Raw genomic sequence first — 18,014 nt, 5'->3', positions numbered from 1 at the left:
CACAGTGAGTGGTGGTGCTGGCTCGAAGGACTGAATGGCCTACTCCTACACCTATTGTCTAACATCCTATGCCACTCAATGGTGGGATGTAGTCTTGTGTCCTTCATTACATATGTGCCTATAGAGGAAGAGGTTTTGGTTCCAAATCTTGCTGATTTTTTTTTGGTGTGCACACTAAAATTTATCATGATGGTGTACAATCTGGCACCTCCATTAAGCTTCAAACACCAAATATGGTCTTTTATTAGCTCTGTCATGACTATCTCTCATTAGGAGTTTTACAACTGGTATGTCACCCAAGACTAACAAATTTATGCAGATGTACCGTGGAGAGCCTTCTGACTAGCTGCATCACCGTCTGGTATGGAGGCAATAATGTATAAGATCAAGGCTTCTGAGGGTTGTAGACCCAGCCAATTCTATTATGAGCACAAGTCTCCCCACCATCAAGGTCATCTTCCAAAGGTGGCATTCATTATTAAGGACTTTCACCATCTGGGACATGCCCCCTTTTCATTATGATCATCAGCGAGATGGTAAGGAGCCTGAAGACCCATACTCAATGTTATAGGAACATCTTTCTCCCATGTGCCACTGATTTCTGAACACTACCTCGCGAGTCCTCTTTCTGAACTATTTATGTATGTTTATTGTAACTTATAGCAATTTGTTATGCCTGAAATGCACTGCACCCAAAAACAACAAATTTTACAACTTACGTCAATGACAATAAACCAGTTTCTGACTTTTAGGCAGTCCCTATGGGATTTAGTAAACCTCCATTCCTGGGAAGAGGGTGCTTGAGGAAGCAGACAGAGTTTTGTTATTTGGCAGGTAAATATGTTTTCCATCCTTTTGTTGCCTTGTGAATGAAATGAAATGGCATGCATCAAGGCCAAAGTTTCAGCTAAGTTCTTCAAAGTGCACCATTCAGTGGTCTCCCTCTCCCTCTCCCTCTCATCCATGGAGATTCCCATCCAAGGATGCCTTGGGTATGTGGTAAGAGAGAAGGAGAAACTAAAGGGAGGAGAGGCATAGAGATCAAAGGGGGCTGCACAGCAATCCTAAGAGTAGCTTCACTATATCTTATTATCTCCCTCCAAACAGGTTCTGTATCGTATTGGACTTCCTGAACTTAGAAGATCCATCTGTTGTGCTAGACCTATCATTTGTTAACAGAGCCGTTAAAATATTGCAGTTAAATATTTGCCATTTATTAAAGATTCTGCTTTATTACATTGAATAGTATGAACACAATTCATTAATGATTCAGTGGATCAATTCAGGACCTTACATATCATTCAGATTATGCCTGTTCTGTACAGTATGCTCTTTCAAAATTGATCTAGTTATAGATTTAAGAACAAACCTTCTTGTACAAGTAATATCAAAAAGATAGCATACAAAATAGCATGAAGTGTAACATTGTCAATGAGCACAAGAGCAAGAGCTACTAAGCAGAGAAATCAATAAAAGTGTATGTGCCACACATAAAGTACAAACCCCATTTCCAGAAAAGTTGGGATATTTTCCAAAATGCAATAAAAACAAAAATCTGTGATATGTTAATTCATGTGAACCTTTATTTAACTGACAAAAGTACAAAGAAAAGATTTTCAATAGTTTTACTGACCAACTTAATTGTATTTTGTAAACATACACAAATTTAGAATTTGATGGCTGCAACACACTCAACAAAAGTTGGGACAGAGGCATGTTTACCATTGTGTTACATCACCTTTCCTTTTAATAACACTTTTTAATTGTTTTTGAACTGAGGATACTAATTGTAGTAGATTTGCAATTGGAAATGTTGTCCATTCTTGCTTGATATAAGACTTCAGCTGATCAACAGTCCGTGGTCTCCATTGTCTGATCCTCCTCTTCATGATGCGCCATACATTTTCAATAGGAGATGGATCTGGACTGGCAGCAGGCCAGTCAAGCACACGTACTCTGTGTCTACAAAGCCACGCTGTCGTAGCCCGTGCAGAATGTGGTCTGGCATTGTCCTGCTGAAATAAGCATGGATGTCCCAGGAACAGATGTCGCCTTGATAGCAACATATGTCTCTCTAAAATCCTAATATACACCTCAGAGCCAATGGTACCTTCATATACATGCAACTCACCCATGCTGTGGGCACTGATGCACCCCCATACCATCACAGATGCTGGCTTTTGCACCTTTCGTTGATAACAATCTGGATGCGTTTTCATCTTTGGCACAGAGAACTCGACGCCAGTTTTTTTCCAAAAACTAGCTGAAATGTGGACTCATCTGACCACAGCACACGGTTCCACAGTCTTTCAGTCCACCTGAGATGAGCTCGGGCCCAGAGAACTCGCCGGTGTTTCTGCATAGATTTGATGTATGGCTTCCTCCTTGTGTAATACAGTTTCAAGTTGCATTTCTGGATGCAGCGACGGACTGTGTTGAGTGACAATGGTTTTCCGAAGTACTCCCAAGCCCAGGTGGCTATAATTGTCACAGTAGCATGACGGTTTCTTAGGCAGTGCCACCTGAGGGCTCGAAGATCACACGCATTCAACAGTGGTTTCCGACCTTGCCCTTTACGCACTGAGATGTCTCTGAATTCTCTGAATCTTTTCACAATATTATGTACTGTAGATGTTGAAAGACCTAAATTCTCTGCAATCTTGCGTTGAGAAATGTTCCTGTTGAACTGACTAACAATTCTCTCGCGAATTTTGGCACAAAGGGGTGAGCCACGACCCATCCTTGCTTGCAAAGACTGAGCCTTTGATGGACGCTACTTTTATACCCAGTCATGATACCTCACCTGCTACCAATTAGCCTGCTTAATGTGGAGTCTTCCAAACCGGTGGTACTTGAATATTCTGTGCACTTTTCAATCTTATTTTAACTCTGTCCCAACTATTGTTGAGTGTGTTGCAGCCATCAAATTCTAAATTTGTGTATATTTACAAAATACAATTAAGTTGGTCAGTAAAACTATTGAAAATCTTTTCTTTGTACTTTTGTCAGTTAAATAAAGGTTCACATGAATCAACATATCACAGATTTTTGTTTTTATTGCATTTTGGAAAATATCCCAACTTTTCTGGAAATGGGGTTTGTAGTTGTTACCTTAGTGTGATGTGAAGTCCTGATTTCAACAAAATTCTGTCCTTAGGATTGTCTTGTAGCATAGTTTTTGGAATTGTTAAGTTTCAATATTGATAAAAGTTAGAAACAAATTAACAAAGGAAAATTGAAACTTTTCAAACTAAGGTGCAAACTACATGAACTTGCTATTTAGGGAATCACTACAATCATGTTGTTTACAATATATATTAATGACTTACACGAGGGAATTAAATGCAGCATCTCCAAGTTTGCGGATGACACAAAGCTGGGCGGCAGTGTTAGCTGTGAGGAGGATGCTAAGAGGATGCAGGGTGACTTGGATAGGTTAGGTGAGTGGGCAAATTCATGTCAGATGCAATTTAATGTGGATAAATGTGAGGTTATCCACTTTGGCAGCAAGAACAGGAAAACAGATTATTATCTGAATGGTGGCCAATTAGGAAAAGGGGAGGTGCAACGAGACCTGGGTGTCATTGTACACCAGTCATTGAAAGTGGGCATGCAGGTACAGCAGGCGGTGAAAAAGGCGAATGGTATGCTAGCATTCATAGCAAGAGGATTCGAGTACAGGAGCAGGGAGGTTCTACTGCAGTCGTACAAGGCCTTGGTATGGCCACACCTGGAGTATCGTGTGCAGTTTTGGTCCCCTAATCTGAGGAAAGACATTCTTGCCATAGAGGGAGTACAAAGAAGGTTCACCAGATTGATTCCTGGGATGGCAGGACTTTCATATGATGCAAGACTGGATCGACTAGGCTTGTACTCTGGAATTTAGAAGATTGAGGGGGGATCTTATTGAAACGTATAAAATTCTAAAGGGATTGGACAAGCTAGATGCAGGAAGATTGTTCCCGATGTTGGGGAAGTCCAGAACGAGGGGTCACAGTTTAAGGATAAAGGGGAAGCCTTTTAGGACCAAGATGAGGAAAAACTTCTTCACACAGAGAGTGGTGAATCTGTGAAATTCTCTGCCACAGGAAACAGTTGAGGTCAGTTCATTGGCGATATTTAAGAGGGAGTTAGATATGGCCCTTGTGGCTAAAGGGATCGGGGGTATGGAGAGAAGGCAGGTACAGGGTTCTGAGTTGGATGATCAGCCATCATCATACTGAATGGCGGTGCAGGCTCGAAGGGCCAAATGGCCTACTCCTGCACCTGTTTTCTATGTTTCTATGCACTGACATCCATTACTTGATTTTGGAAAGTATATTTGTGGTCCACAGCAAAACAAACAGCATTTGTCTAGTGCTTTTAACCTACTAAATCATCACAAGAATGTTAGCAAACAGCATCTGACACCAAACTACATGAGATGAAATAGGAACTAGATTAGAGCACTTAATCCCATGAGCCATTACATGAGATCATGGGTTATGTATGATCCAATGCTAGATGGCTGCCTTAGCCTGAGTTAGCTAATGTGTCTCAACGTTTTAAATTAAAAGCTTATCTGGCATCAGTTGCCAAATGTAAAGAGAGTTCCAAACGTCTACCCCCTTGGCATTTTAAAATTTCTGCTAACTTCCCTCTTTTCGTGTCTAGATATAGTCTCCTCAATGGGCAAAAGCAGTTTCTTCATCTCTCTTTTTCAGGTTGCCAATCTCTCACAAGTTTTGATTAAATAATTCTCAGTCTTCTGAATTCAAAGGAGCACAACCCCAGTTAATGAAGCCCCTTCTTGAAATTTAAACTTTGGATTTGAGGCTTTAACATGAAAGGATTTGAGCAGATTTGTAGCTGCAGATTTATAATTAACATTTTGATATTTTTTTAAACAATTAAAGAGCAATTCCAAAAAATCCCATTGATAGCAAAATAATTTGTGTCTGCACTTTCAGATACCATTTACACATAATTCTGTTATTAGCATTGTTAATAATCTGCTATTGTTACAACAAAAATACAATACATTAGAGAACCAGAAATGATAGTGCATAGGAGAGATCAGGAATGGCACAGATACATTTTCCTATCTTCTCATTTGCGTTATTTTCTTTTTATAGATAGCTCTTGAACTGTTATATATGAGCCTGATTTTAATGTCAGAATTAAGAAAATCCACATGATGTGAATTGAGATTGTGAAATTATAAACAAAATGTCAAATATATGTAATTCATTTGAAAGCCACAAGTTTTATTTGAAATGCATTCTCACAAAATACAGTATCTTACAAACATCCTGAAATCTCCATTGTGTTTAAAAACACAAAAAAAAAATCAGTACAGTATCTCATTTTTGACTAATCAGAAGCATTTGACACTTAAAATTAGTGGAACAAATCTAATGATCTCCGTTCAATTCTCAACACAAAGGGGGCCGTATGTTTACATCCTTCGCAAAGTGATCTACAACATGACAATATGCCCTGGATAAAATAGCTGAGAACATCCTTTTTCAGAGAAAAAGAAGGCAATAACCAGTTTCTGCTCACATCCTGCAGCATTGGTTAAAACTCCACTGCAAAGTGACGTCTGTGTCTCTCAAGATTAAAATTGGAATCTAGGTGGACTCTTCTCTTTCTCCCAACATGGAATTCAAAAAAAAATTATCTAATGTTATCATTTCCTTAGAAGGAAAAAAAACTCTTAAAAATAAGTTTCATGGAAGAATAAAACATAAACTGCTTCTTTCTTCATAGATACTGCTTGACCTATAGAGTATTTCTAACATCAACTTTTAATTCACATATTCTACATTTAGATTACTTTTTCTTTGTCAAGAAAAATGTCTTCACTCTTCTTTTATGAAAACAACAAAAACTTTTAACTCTATCATAAATCATTGACTATACTACATTTTAATGCAAATTGTAGAATCTCCCAATGGGACTAGTCTACTGTGTTAATTACTACTCAATAAATTATAAAAAAATGTAAATTAGTACATTAGTATAAAAAAGACTGAAAAACAAAACTAAACAACTATGGATTCACCCTTCTCTAATTATTTTTAAATATATATGCAAACTATTTTGTTAGTGTTATTAGCAAAGTAAGATTTTAGTCATGAAAATGCCACATCTCACAGTATAACAGACTCAAAATAATAGTGCATATCTGACTTATGAAAATGTAGTTGACAGATATGCAAAATGCAACATACCTCATCTAAGTCATACAAATGTATTGTTGAAGTAATTATTAAAACTATATAAACAATTTTCTCCCTAAATTATTTGAAGATAATTTAAGTTACAAATTACCTATTCCAGAGATAATTTGAAATAATTACAAAAAATTGCAAAGTACTATTTGATTGCCTATGTATGTAGCTTAACACAATCTTAAAATAGATGTATACATTCACATTTTTAGAATGCTTTGTTAAAAGTTTGCTTTCATTGTTTATATAGTTTTAATTATTACATCAGTTAAAAATGTAAAGGCTTGCTCTCTGTAGACTGGAACCAGTGTTTGATTTATGACTGAAACAGAGCAGTTGAAAAAATCTTTTCAGATGGTATGAAAACAAGGCTTAAATACTTAACTTAGCATTTAAGGAAAATGGAAGTTTCATGTTTGCTTTTATCGTTATTTCTAAATTTGTTTTAATGAAGAGGATAATTAACATTTATGTAAACTATATTTAAAAGGAGAATTAGCTGTTATGTTAATATTTGCAAAAGATGATGGGAGCACAGATGTAATCAAAAATGGGTAAACAAAAGACACTTGCAAGAAATGCATTGATTTTTTTCTATTAAGTATTATAACTTTAAATGTTTCCCTTGTTTTTCATGCTCCCAAGCATCAGCAATTATATCAAATCAAAACGCTAGTTCAAAAGATATTTATTTTATTAAAAACTGAATTAGGTAACCAGATGTTCTCAATACGAGGGACAAGTAGTAATAGTTCTTCACCTACCTTTCTGTATATCTACCTTAGAAGCTGTCCATATGTACACAGCCAGCAAAATGGAAATTAGTTGAGGATTTTTTTTATCCCTTAAAGAAAGTTATGAAGTCAAGATGGATGGTGGAATTTGATAGTAATCACCATCATGATCTGTAAGGATCAATATTTGTTTCTAACTAAATTGAAGTGACATTTTCCCCCTCGTATTTGAATATCAATTTATGCATTTTTAGGTAGGGACAGCTACCAATTATAGTTAGATATGGTATACAATGCACAGTGTGGATAACTGTGAGAACAAGAACACTACAGATAGAAAAATAACGTTCTTTTATTAGCAATATTTGAACTGCATTGAGAATAATATTTTGTCATTAACGTTACAGCTTATGGTTTTGTTAATGAAATAATTTATTGGCCCAAGTTATTTGAATATAAAAATATACACCTTAAATTGAAATAATCCGTTTGTGTTTTAAACTTTCTTTTACACAATGCTGTGATGCTAGACGAATTGTTTTAGACCACTGATATAAAAATTGTTATGATACATGAACAATTTGTTTCTGATTAGTTTAATAGCAAGGAGCTGTCTTATTTACGCAAGGTCAACGCAACTTAGATGTTTTTCTATAACATTATCTAAGGGGCAATGATAACTTTTGGTATTTATTTTCTACAAATTACTTATCAGGGTTGTGGATGTAGATTTTATGCATGTTTATATCTTTTATATTTAAAGTCTTTTTATAGTTGAAAGGCATCACTGGAGACATCAGCCCTTAATGTGTTGTTTAACTTGTTTGTCTTTCATTTAAAAGCGCATGGACACAGAAACAACTTTAAAAGGGTGGATTTTTACAATCAAATTACTGCGTATTACTGCAGTAAGTAATTTCTGAAGATGAAAGACTTGAAGTTACTCACTTCATAGTGAAGTATTCCGGAGTGGCGATGAACACTAAGAAGCCCAATTTCAATTATCACTTTTAACGTCAAAGCGAATTGTCCACCGGTTGCCTCCCCAGTAACGATAATACTACATTAAGATCCAGAGAATAAATGATTTGAATAAGGGGAAATAAAGCATCATCATTACCCAAGGTTGCTGCCGACAAAGTGGCTCTTCAAAATGGAGGGCGCAGCAAGCTGGCCTTTGCTCGGGGGTCTCCGGGCTCCGGTTTCCGGGGAGCCCCGTTAGGGGAGCACGCTGCCGCATGCGCTCCCTCCGCCGGCTTTGGCCAAACCCAGCCACCCGCTACGACTCAGGCGAGGCTCGGACCAGACCAACCACCTCCACATCGTGCTGCGGTCGAAAGACGGGTCAATGATAGCATCCGAGCATGTTTTATGTAACTCGTTTGTTATCCCGACCGAAGCGCCGAATGAAGCCCGGTGTTTATCCTCGACAGGAGGGCCGCCCGGCAGCGACTGCCCAGACTCCGCCGTTGCTAGGAGACGGAGTAGGCTCCCTCCGAGCCGCTGCAGGATGGCAGCATTGCCTGAAACTCTCCCCTCCGACAGCGAGTTCCACCCGCCCCCCGACGTTCGGGTTTATCTGTCCCCACCGCCGGTCTCGTATTTTATCTTTTACAATGGGTGCATATGCTACACACCATATAAAAACGACGAGTTATAACAGTTGTAGGAAAAAGGTCCCATCGTTTTGCGGTAATTTTAAGAAGAAAACATAAACACCTGAGTTTGGTACATATCACCACGCTGTCACCCAGCGTTTTAAACTCTCAAATAACAAATTACTTTGGCGTAATTACATTTTTTTCTTGGTAAAAAGGGAGAAAACTTGTTAAGAATCTCCATGCCTACCTAATCCACTTTGTCATCAAAATATAACCACGTTTAGACTAATATCTATTTTTGTAATATGTCACATACTCACCCTTGGATTTTATGAAGACCAACTCCGTGGATAGCTGTTACCACGAGATTTGTATTTGATTCTTCGCCATGCTGGATACGGGAATGTGCTCAGCTCATAACCTTTTTACTGCGTTTAAAAAACACTCATTCAGAAAAGTATAAGACATCCGAATGCATTAAATTATTTTCCAATCTGTTTATTCCATTGATGACATCGGCAATTTTAAAACTTTTTTCTCTTTAACCATTATATAGGGTTCCCAGCGGAATCGTCTATTTATCCAAGTCGTGCTGTCAAATCATTGAGTCATCTTCATAATGTGTTCAAGTGTCTTTGTGTATATAAACTGAATAACAAGGTCATTTAGGAACTAAGCTTTGAAGCATCTTTTAATATATGAAAGAGTTTATTAGTGTTTTATTGTTTTGCTCTAATATTTGAAAAATACCAGTATTTATTTTGTTATTGCCAATCTATTTATTTGTTTATTTGTTTGTTGAGATACAGTATGGAATAAGCCCTTCAAGCCTCGCCGCGCAGCAACCCCCACCCCATTTAACCCTAACCTAATAACAAGACAATTTACAACGATTAATTAACCGACCAATTGTCATGTCTTTGGACTGTAGGAGGAAATCGGAGCATCAAGAGGGACCCCCAACCACAGGTAGTCATGGGGAGAACATACAAACTTATTGTTAGTGGCAAGAATTTTTGCATTTATTTTGTATACAAAACTTATTTCAGAATGTACTTCAAAAAGCTCGTCAATAACATGCAGTGGGGAGAAAATGTGGTTTTGGTTAGTCATCTTGATCACAACAACTGAAAGCACACTATTGAAGAAATGTGACACAGGTTTTTCAAGGAAAATATTGCAAGCTTTGTCATATCTGTATTTGAGTTGCAGCTGACATTGACAGAACCATATTTTGTACATCCTTTGTTGTCCTTACAAAGTAATGCTGGGATTTATTTTCTTTTGAATAGCTGACTTCAGTCGATGGTCTACAATGGTGAAATGTTGAAATTTCAGTATTGAGGTCAGAATAATTCATTACAACAGGCCATGAAAACGGAGCAGGTAATCCTTGTATGGTCTTTTATTAGAGATTGTGATTGATATCTCACCTGATAGTGTCAACTGTCTACAGTGTACATTCTGCATTGACAAACCTCTGAGCCAAGACTAATACATGGTTGTGAAGTTTAGTGAAAAAGAAGAAATCATCAGTAGATATGCTGTAAATTCATGACAGCAAACTTCTTGCCTTAATTTGTCTCTAATTCTTCAGAAATCCAGTTTTTTTGTTTATTCAGTTTTCAGATTATGGGCATCACTGACTGGCCAGCTTTGTTGTCTATTATCAATCCCCTGGAGAAGGTTTTGATGAACTACTTTCTTGAGTTCTTTAATCCTTTTGGAGTTCTTAAGTCCTATCTTGTAGGAGTTGCTAATCGGGGAATCTAGCATCTAGGCATGCTGCACACTACAGCAAACGATGTTGTTGGTCAAAAATAGAGCATACCGCTTTGTCCCGAATAGAGCTAAGCATCTTGGTGTCAGTACACTGTATTTCATCTGCCACTTCTTTGTCCATTCCCCCAATCTGTCTAAGTCCTTCTGTAGACACCCTGCTTTCTTAACACTACCTGCCCCTTCACCTATCTTTGTATTGGCTGCAAACTTGGTCACAAAACCATCAATTTCTTCATCAAGTTCATTGACATATAATATGCAAAGAAGCTGTACCAACACAGAGCCCTGTGGCACATCACTAGTCATTAGCAGCCAACCAGAAAAGGTCCCCCTTGTTTCCACTCTTTGCCTCTTGCTGGTCAGCCAGTCTTCTATCCATGCTCGTACCTTTGTTATATCATAGGCTCTTATTATCTTGTAAAGTAGCCTTATGTGCAGCACTTATCAAAGGCCTTCTGAAAATCCAAGTGCACAACATCAACTGATTCTCCTTTGTCTATCCTGCTTATTAGTTCCTCAAAGAATTCCAACAGATTTGTCAGGCAATATTTCCCATTTAGAAAACTATGCTGACCTCAGCCTATTTTATCATGTGCCTCCAAGTAATCCAAAACCTCATCCTTAATAATGGGCTGCAACATCTTTCCAACCATTGAAGTCAGGCTAATAGGTCCACAATTTCCTTTCTCCTTCCTCCCTCCCTTCTTAAAGAGTGGAATGCCATTTGTAATTTTCCAGTCCTCAGGAACTATTTCAGAATCAAGTGATTCTTCAAAGATCATTACTAACGCCTACACAATCGCTTCAGCTACTTCTTTCAGAAACCTGTAGTCCATCTGGTCCAGGTGATTTATCTACCTTCAGACCTTTCTGCATCTTTTCCTTAGTAATAGCAACGACATTCACTTCTGTGCCCTGCACTCTTGCATTTCTGGCATTCTGCTAACATCTTCCAAGGTGAAGACTGATGCAAAATACTTATTCAGTTTGTTCGCCATTTATTTGAACCTATTACTACCTGTCCAGTGCCATTTCCCAGCAGATCCACTCTCATCTCTTTTTTACTCTTTATTTATCTGAAAAAACTTTTTGTATCGTTTTTTATATTATTGGCTATCTTACCATCAGCCCTCCGATGAAAAATGATATCGTATCTGTTAAATAGGGACTGTGGACAATTCTGATTTGATGGAAAAGGGACGTGAAAGCACAGAGGAACATCTGGAAAAATTTCTGAAACACTCGTTCGCTGCTGTCATTACTGCGTGGTCGGGAATCTTTCGGAGGGAAGGCCTCAAAATCCCCGGCTTTGCCTGCTGTTGGCGACCGAGAAGGAGGTCGAATCGTTCAGATAGAGATGGCGCTCAGTACTCGGTGTCGGAGAGCTGATCAGAGCTCGAAGTTTTCAGATGACTCAGAGTCGGACCGTGGTCGGGTATGACAGGGAGAGTTTTTCTTCCTTCTCTCCGTTTGCGTGAGATGTGGGACATTTGAGAGACTTTGAACTTTTACTGTGCTCATGGACTTCTTCATCAAGTTATGGTATTGTCACACTGTTGCAACTATATGTTATAATTATGTGGTTTTATTAGTTTTTTTTCAGTCTTGGTCTGTCCTGTGTTTTGTGATATCACACCGGAGGAAATACTGTATCATTTCTTAATGCATGCATCACTAAATGACAATAAAAGAGGACTGCATGTCTTCATAATCTAATCTAATCTAATCTCTTCTCATTATGGCATTTTACGTTGCCTTCTGTTGGTTTTTAAAAGTTTCCCAATCCCCTACCTTCCCACTATTTTTTGCTATATTATATGCCCTCTCTTTAGCTTTTATGCTGCTTTAACTTCCCTTGTCAGCCACAGTTGCCTCATCCTCCCATTAGAATACTACTTCATCTTTGATATTTTTCTTTCCATTTGCCTTCCAAATATCCCCTTACCATTTGCTGACATCCCTGCTAGTGTCCCTTCTAGTCAACTTTGGCCAGCTCCTCTCTCAGGCCTCTGTAATTCCCTTTACTCCTTACACTTACTGTAATTCAGTTTTTTTCTCTATCACTATGTATTGCATTGTACTGCTGCCACAAAGACAACACATTTCATGAGGTATATCAATGATATTAAACCTGATTCTGGTTCTGATTCTGACATCCCTGATTCTGACATTCTGTACCTGTGAGTCAATGGACCATCTGGGTGTCTCTTTTACATCCACAGAATCTGTTTTCTACTCCTCAAGTTATGGAATTCCCTAGCACTACAGCACTGCTCTTCTCCCTCCTTCCCTTCTGAGCCACAGAGTCAAACTCGGTGCCAGAGACCCGGTCACTGCAGCTTCCCCCTGTAGGTTGTCCACCCCAGCCACAGCGGTATTCTGCATTGGCTGCCTTCCTTTTCCCTCTACTAACACTTACCCAGTTACCTGTCTTCTACAACTTAGGGGTGATTACCTCCCTGTATCGCCTATCTATCACCTCCTCATTTTCCCATTTGAACCAGAAATCATCGAGGTGCGTCTCCATTTCCTTAACATGGTCCCTCCGCAGCTTGATGCACTTCATGCAGATGTAGGTATCAGTGGTCTCCCAGAGTATCTGCATGTCACACAAAGAGCATACCACTACCTTCTGACCCATTCTCTGTGCACTGACTGTGTACTAACATTAGTTAGAATCTCCACCTGTGCTTGTCTGAGCCTTTTCAGCCTTGAGCCAAAGCCAGACAGCCAGGCCACTCTAGTGCTGCCCCACTCACACAGGGGCAACTCTGCTTACACTTCCTTTCCTCTTATGGCCCTGTGCTGGCAGCAGCCTGTGGAAAAAGAATCAAAAGCACTGGGAATTTTTTTTAAACCTTGCACTGCAACACCAACGAATGACCTTCTACATTGGTTGCAGCCTGCCAAAAAAGAGCTGAAAAGCACTGGATCTCATTCTAAACTTCGCACTGCATCACCAACAACTGACTTCTGGCGCTGAATGCAACCTGTCGATTCAACACATGTTGCAGTGAAGTATATATCTGCTGTTTCTAATGGTTCACATTACCTCTGAATGCTCCTTTAAGCCTACTAGATTTGTTTTCTTGGTCTGTGTTATATAACTTAAAGGTGTCCTCAATATGAAACAGCACAGCCTCCATAAGGACAGTGCAGTGGTCATTAATACTGTTGCTGTCACTGATAAATATTGTAGGTTTGCTCACTACATGTTACAGACCCAGTATGATAATTATGTCCCTCAGGTCTTGGCCAGCCTGGTCAGCAGCATTACTTCTAAGCTACCTTTGGTGTAACACATCAAAATCTTCAACCCAGAATCTATGCCCTTGCTCCTTTCAGACATTTTACTAGCTGAAGGAAGATAATAGGTGGTAATCAGGAGCTGGAACACTGGATCAAGTTGGTGCTGATGTCATGAGACATCTTGGGGCCTGGCACCAACGTGGTGAAGTCACTGCAGCCAATACTGTGAGTACGACAGGATTAGTAGTCTTTGAGATGGTCTCCCAATTAGATACCAATCCCAAATATTCATGAAGAGGACTGGGTGAGGTTAATTTTGCTGGCTGACTTTACGATTCTAATTCAGTGCCCAGGTTGATGTTGGCATAAAGGAGACTGCAGATGCTGGAACTCTCATGCAAAACACACAAAATGCTATAGAAAACCAATAGGTAGGCATAGTCCATGGAAGGAAATGAAAAGTTGGCATTTCAGGCTGAGACCTTTATTAGGACGGGAAAGAAAGAGGGTAGAAGCCAGAAGAAAAAAGTGGGGGGAGGGGTTGGATGATAGGTGAATCCAGGTTGGAGGGAGAAGGTAGATAGTTGGTGAGGGGTAGGGGAGATGGGAATGATGTGAGAAACTGGGAGGCGATAGGTGAAGGTAGAATCTGATCGGAGTGGACAGTAGACCATGGAAGAAAGGGGAGGAGTGGAGGGGAAGGTGTGGGTGATGAGCAGGTTAAGAGGAAGAGGAGAAGAAAGAGAAGGGATAAAGGGGCAAGATCAATATGGAAAACAAATTGGGAGGGAGTAACAGAGGGAAGTGTCATACCGGAAATTAAAGAAACTGAGAAATTAGTGAACCTGGAATGGTATTAGTGGATTGTGCTATTTTCTCTTTTAATGAAGTGATTTGGGCCATTTCAGAAGGCTGTAATTTATTTTGCTGGCCCCTTCAGCCACAAAAAGCAGCTTTCTTTCTCTGTGGAGAATCAATGAACCAGATGTTCATTATAAACAAATGTCAAGCAGTTTTGTAAACACCCAGACTAGTTTGTTTTAAATTCCAGATTATTGGCTGACTTAAAATTCCACAACTGCCATACTGGAAATTTTAGTTCAGATTTGTGATTATTTTCTACTAATTTACCCACATTGGATAGGATAGATGAGGAAAATGAACTAAAGAAATTTACCCTTGTCACAATTACATACACCGTGTGGCCCCTCAAGCTGCTGCAGTATTCAACAAGGTCATAGCTAATCCATTTGCCTGCCTTTCCCACCATTATCCTAATCCTTTGATTCATTTAATATCTAGAAGCCTATCAATCTCTGTTTTGAACAGAATCATTGATTGAGCCATCCTGAGAGGAAAATTCCATAGATTCACCACTCTTTGGGTGAAGAAAGGAATACTCAATTCAGCTTTAAATGGCTTATCCCTTTTTTTTTGAGACTATCAACCCCGTTTTTGACTCTTCAACCAGTCTATTTGTTTCAATCAGGTCAATTCTCATTCTAATTTCTAGAAACGAGGGCCCTTTCCTTCCCAAATGACATGCATGCCTTTGTAAAAGCAGTTTGGTGAATATTCACTCTACTCCCTTGATAGCAAGTTTATCCTTCTTTTAGGTAAGTTGATCAAAACTGTGTGCAATACTTAAGGTGTGCTCTAACCAAGACACAATGTAATTATGGTGAAAAATCTTTATTGCTGTACTCAAAAATCATAAGGCATTAAGTAATAATCATTGGTCTTCCAAACTGCCTGCTGTATCTGCATATTAGCTTTTAGTGGCTTTATACAATGACACTTGGATTCCTTTTAATGTGACCTCTCAGTATTTAAAAATGTTAATCATTTCTGATTCAATCTAAGTGGATAACTTAATGTTTTGAAACATTGTTGAGTTTGACTAGTTATTGTCCAGCTACTTAGCTAGTCTATATTACTATAGAAGCCTCTTTGCATCTCATTCTGTGTTTATATCGTCAAGGTAGGTCGGCTGAGTATCTCAAATGCAGAGGTGTATGCCTCATGATCAACTCCTTGTGGTGCACTAATATGTCGGCTGATACATTGCTCACCAGACTGGAATACCTTGCAATTAAATGCCAGCCTTTTTACCTGCCGCAGGAGATTTCAGCCATCATTTTGATAGTGGTGTACGTTCCACCTTAGGCTAATGTCAAACAAGCTCTAGGCTTAGCTGAGCAATGTAATCAACAGGCATGAAATAGCACATCCTGATATCGCCCATCATTTTGGAGGATTTTAACCAGGTCAGCTTGATTAAAATCTGTAAATAATTATTATCAACAAATCATCTGTAGTACCAGAGGAAGTAACACAGTGTTACACCAAGTTCAAGAGTGCTTACTGTGCTATCGCACACCCACACTTTAGTAATACTGATCACCTGGCTGTACTTCTACTCCCTCAGTATAGGCAGAGACTGAAGACTGCAGCACCAGTAGTTAGGACCAAGAAGGTATGGAACAGGGAGGCACAAGAGTGCTTACAGGACTGCTTTGAGTTGGTGCACTGTACTAGGTTCAGGGAGTCATCTTTGAAGCAGGATGAGTATGCCACAGCTGTCACCAACTTCATGAAAACCTGTGTGGACGAGCGTGTGCCTATGAAAACTTACTGTGCATTCCCAAACCAAAAGCTGTGGATGAAGCAGGAAGTTTGTAGTCTGCTAAGGGCTAGATCTATGGCATTTAAGCCTTCTGATCCAGATCTATGTAAGACAACCAGGTATGACTTGCGGAGTGCTATTTCAAGAGCCAAGGAACAATTCCAGGAGAGGTTGGAGGCAACATTGAATGTACGTCAACTCTGTCAGGGTTTGCAGGCCATTACTTCCTACAAAGCAAGACCCAACATCATGGATGGCAGTGAAGCTTCACTACCAGATAAACTCAATGCCTTTTATGCTCGCTGTGAAAGGAAGAATAAAACCACAGCTATGACGATCCATGCAGTATTTGATGACCCTGTGATCTCTGTCTTGGCAGCTGAAATCTATAAGACCATAAGACTTAGGAGCAAAATTAGGCCATTCATCCCATCAAGACTACTTCACCATTTCATCATGGCTGATCCTGGATCCTATTCAACCCCATACACTTGCCCTCTCAACATATCTCTTGATGCGTCGACCAATCAGGAATCTATCAACTTCCGCTTTAAATATACCCATGGACTTGGTCTCCACTGCAGTGTGTGACAGTGCATTCCACAGATTCACCCCTGGATCTGGGGTTGAGAGGGTAAACAGCTTCAAGTTCCTCGGCATCCACATCTCCAAGGACCTCATGTGGCCTGTACAGACCGGCTGTGTGGTGGAAAAAGGCACAACAGCGTCTCTTTCACCTCAGACTGTTGAGGAAATTTGGTATGGGCCCCCAGATCCTAAGAACTTTCTACAGGGGCACAATTGAGAGCACTGACTAGCTGCATCAATGTCTGGTATGTGAAGCACCTTCAATAACTCCAAAAGACTGAAATTGGGTAAAATACTGAAAGGCTTTTATTCACTGTACAATACGACGTCCATGCTGAATGTCTGCCCCCAGACTGAGGGGGAGGGGCAAGGCAGAATCACCTTTATTTGGGAATCTGTGGGAGGAGCCACAGGGGCAGTCAGCAGAGGGGCATGTCCAGACAGTTAACCCAGTTACAACATATATATGGTTTACCACAGTATGGGAACTGTACCTCCGTTAATCACAGGACTCTGCAGAGAGTGGTGCGGACAGCCCAGCGCATCTGTAGTTGTGAACTTCCCATGATTCAGGACATTTACAAGGACAGGGGTGTAAAAAGGGCCTGTAGGATCATTAGGGACCCAAGTCATCCCAACCACAATCTATTCCAGCTGCTACCATCCAGGAAGCAGTACCGCAGCAAAAAAGGCAGGACCAAAGGCTCTGGGACAGCTTCTTCCAGCAGGCCATCAGACTGATGAACTCACACTGACTTGAGTGTACTCTATATTACATTGACTGTTCTATTTATTATAAAGTATTATAAATTACTATGATTGCACATTGCACATTTAGATAGAGATGTAACATAAAGATTTTTACTCCTCGTGTGTGAAGAATGTAAGAAATAAAGTCAATTCAATTCAATTCTTTGGCTAAAAAAATTCCTCATCACTTCTGTTCTAAATAGTTTCCCCTCAATTTTGACGCTGTGCCCTCTAGTTCTGGATACCCCCACCAGAAGGAACATCCTCTTCACATCCAACTTATTTAATCCTTTCAACATTCGGTAGGTTTCAATGAGATTCCCACATATTCTTGGCAAAGCTGCCAAACGCTCCTCATATGTTAACCTCTTCATTCCTGGAATCATCCCGTGAACCTCCTCTGGACTCTCTCCAATGACAATACATTCTTTCTGAGATAAGGGACCCAAAACTGTGGCGAATACTCCAA

The 18,014-nt window shown here is 39.6% G+C and overlaps 1 protein-coding gene across 1 annotated transcript in view; it reads right to left on the bottom strand.

The window, feature by feature from the left end:
• The window catches only part of LOC140194215 (transmembrane protein 200A-like), a 28,719-nt gene extending 20,583 nt beyond the window's left edge, over positions 1-8,136 (bottom strand). The window contains exon 1 of the mRNA XM_072251706.1: positions 8,070-8,136. The gene's annotated coding sequence lies outside the window, so the exon portion shown is untranslated. The remainder of the gene's footprint in view (positions 1-8,069) is intronic.
• Positions 8,137-18,014: the final 9,878 nt, after the last annotated feature.

Source organism: Mobula birostris, chromosome 1, assembly GCF_030028105.1.
Source record: "Mobula birostris isolate sMobBir1 chromosome 1, sMobBir1.hap1, whole genome shotgun sequence".
Classification (NCBI taxonomy): domain Eukaryota; kingdom Metazoa; phylum Chordata; class Chondrichthyes; order Myliobatiformes; family Myliobatidae; genus Mobula; species Mobula birostris.
This window is presented reverse-complemented; position numbering and strand designations above follow the sequence as displayed.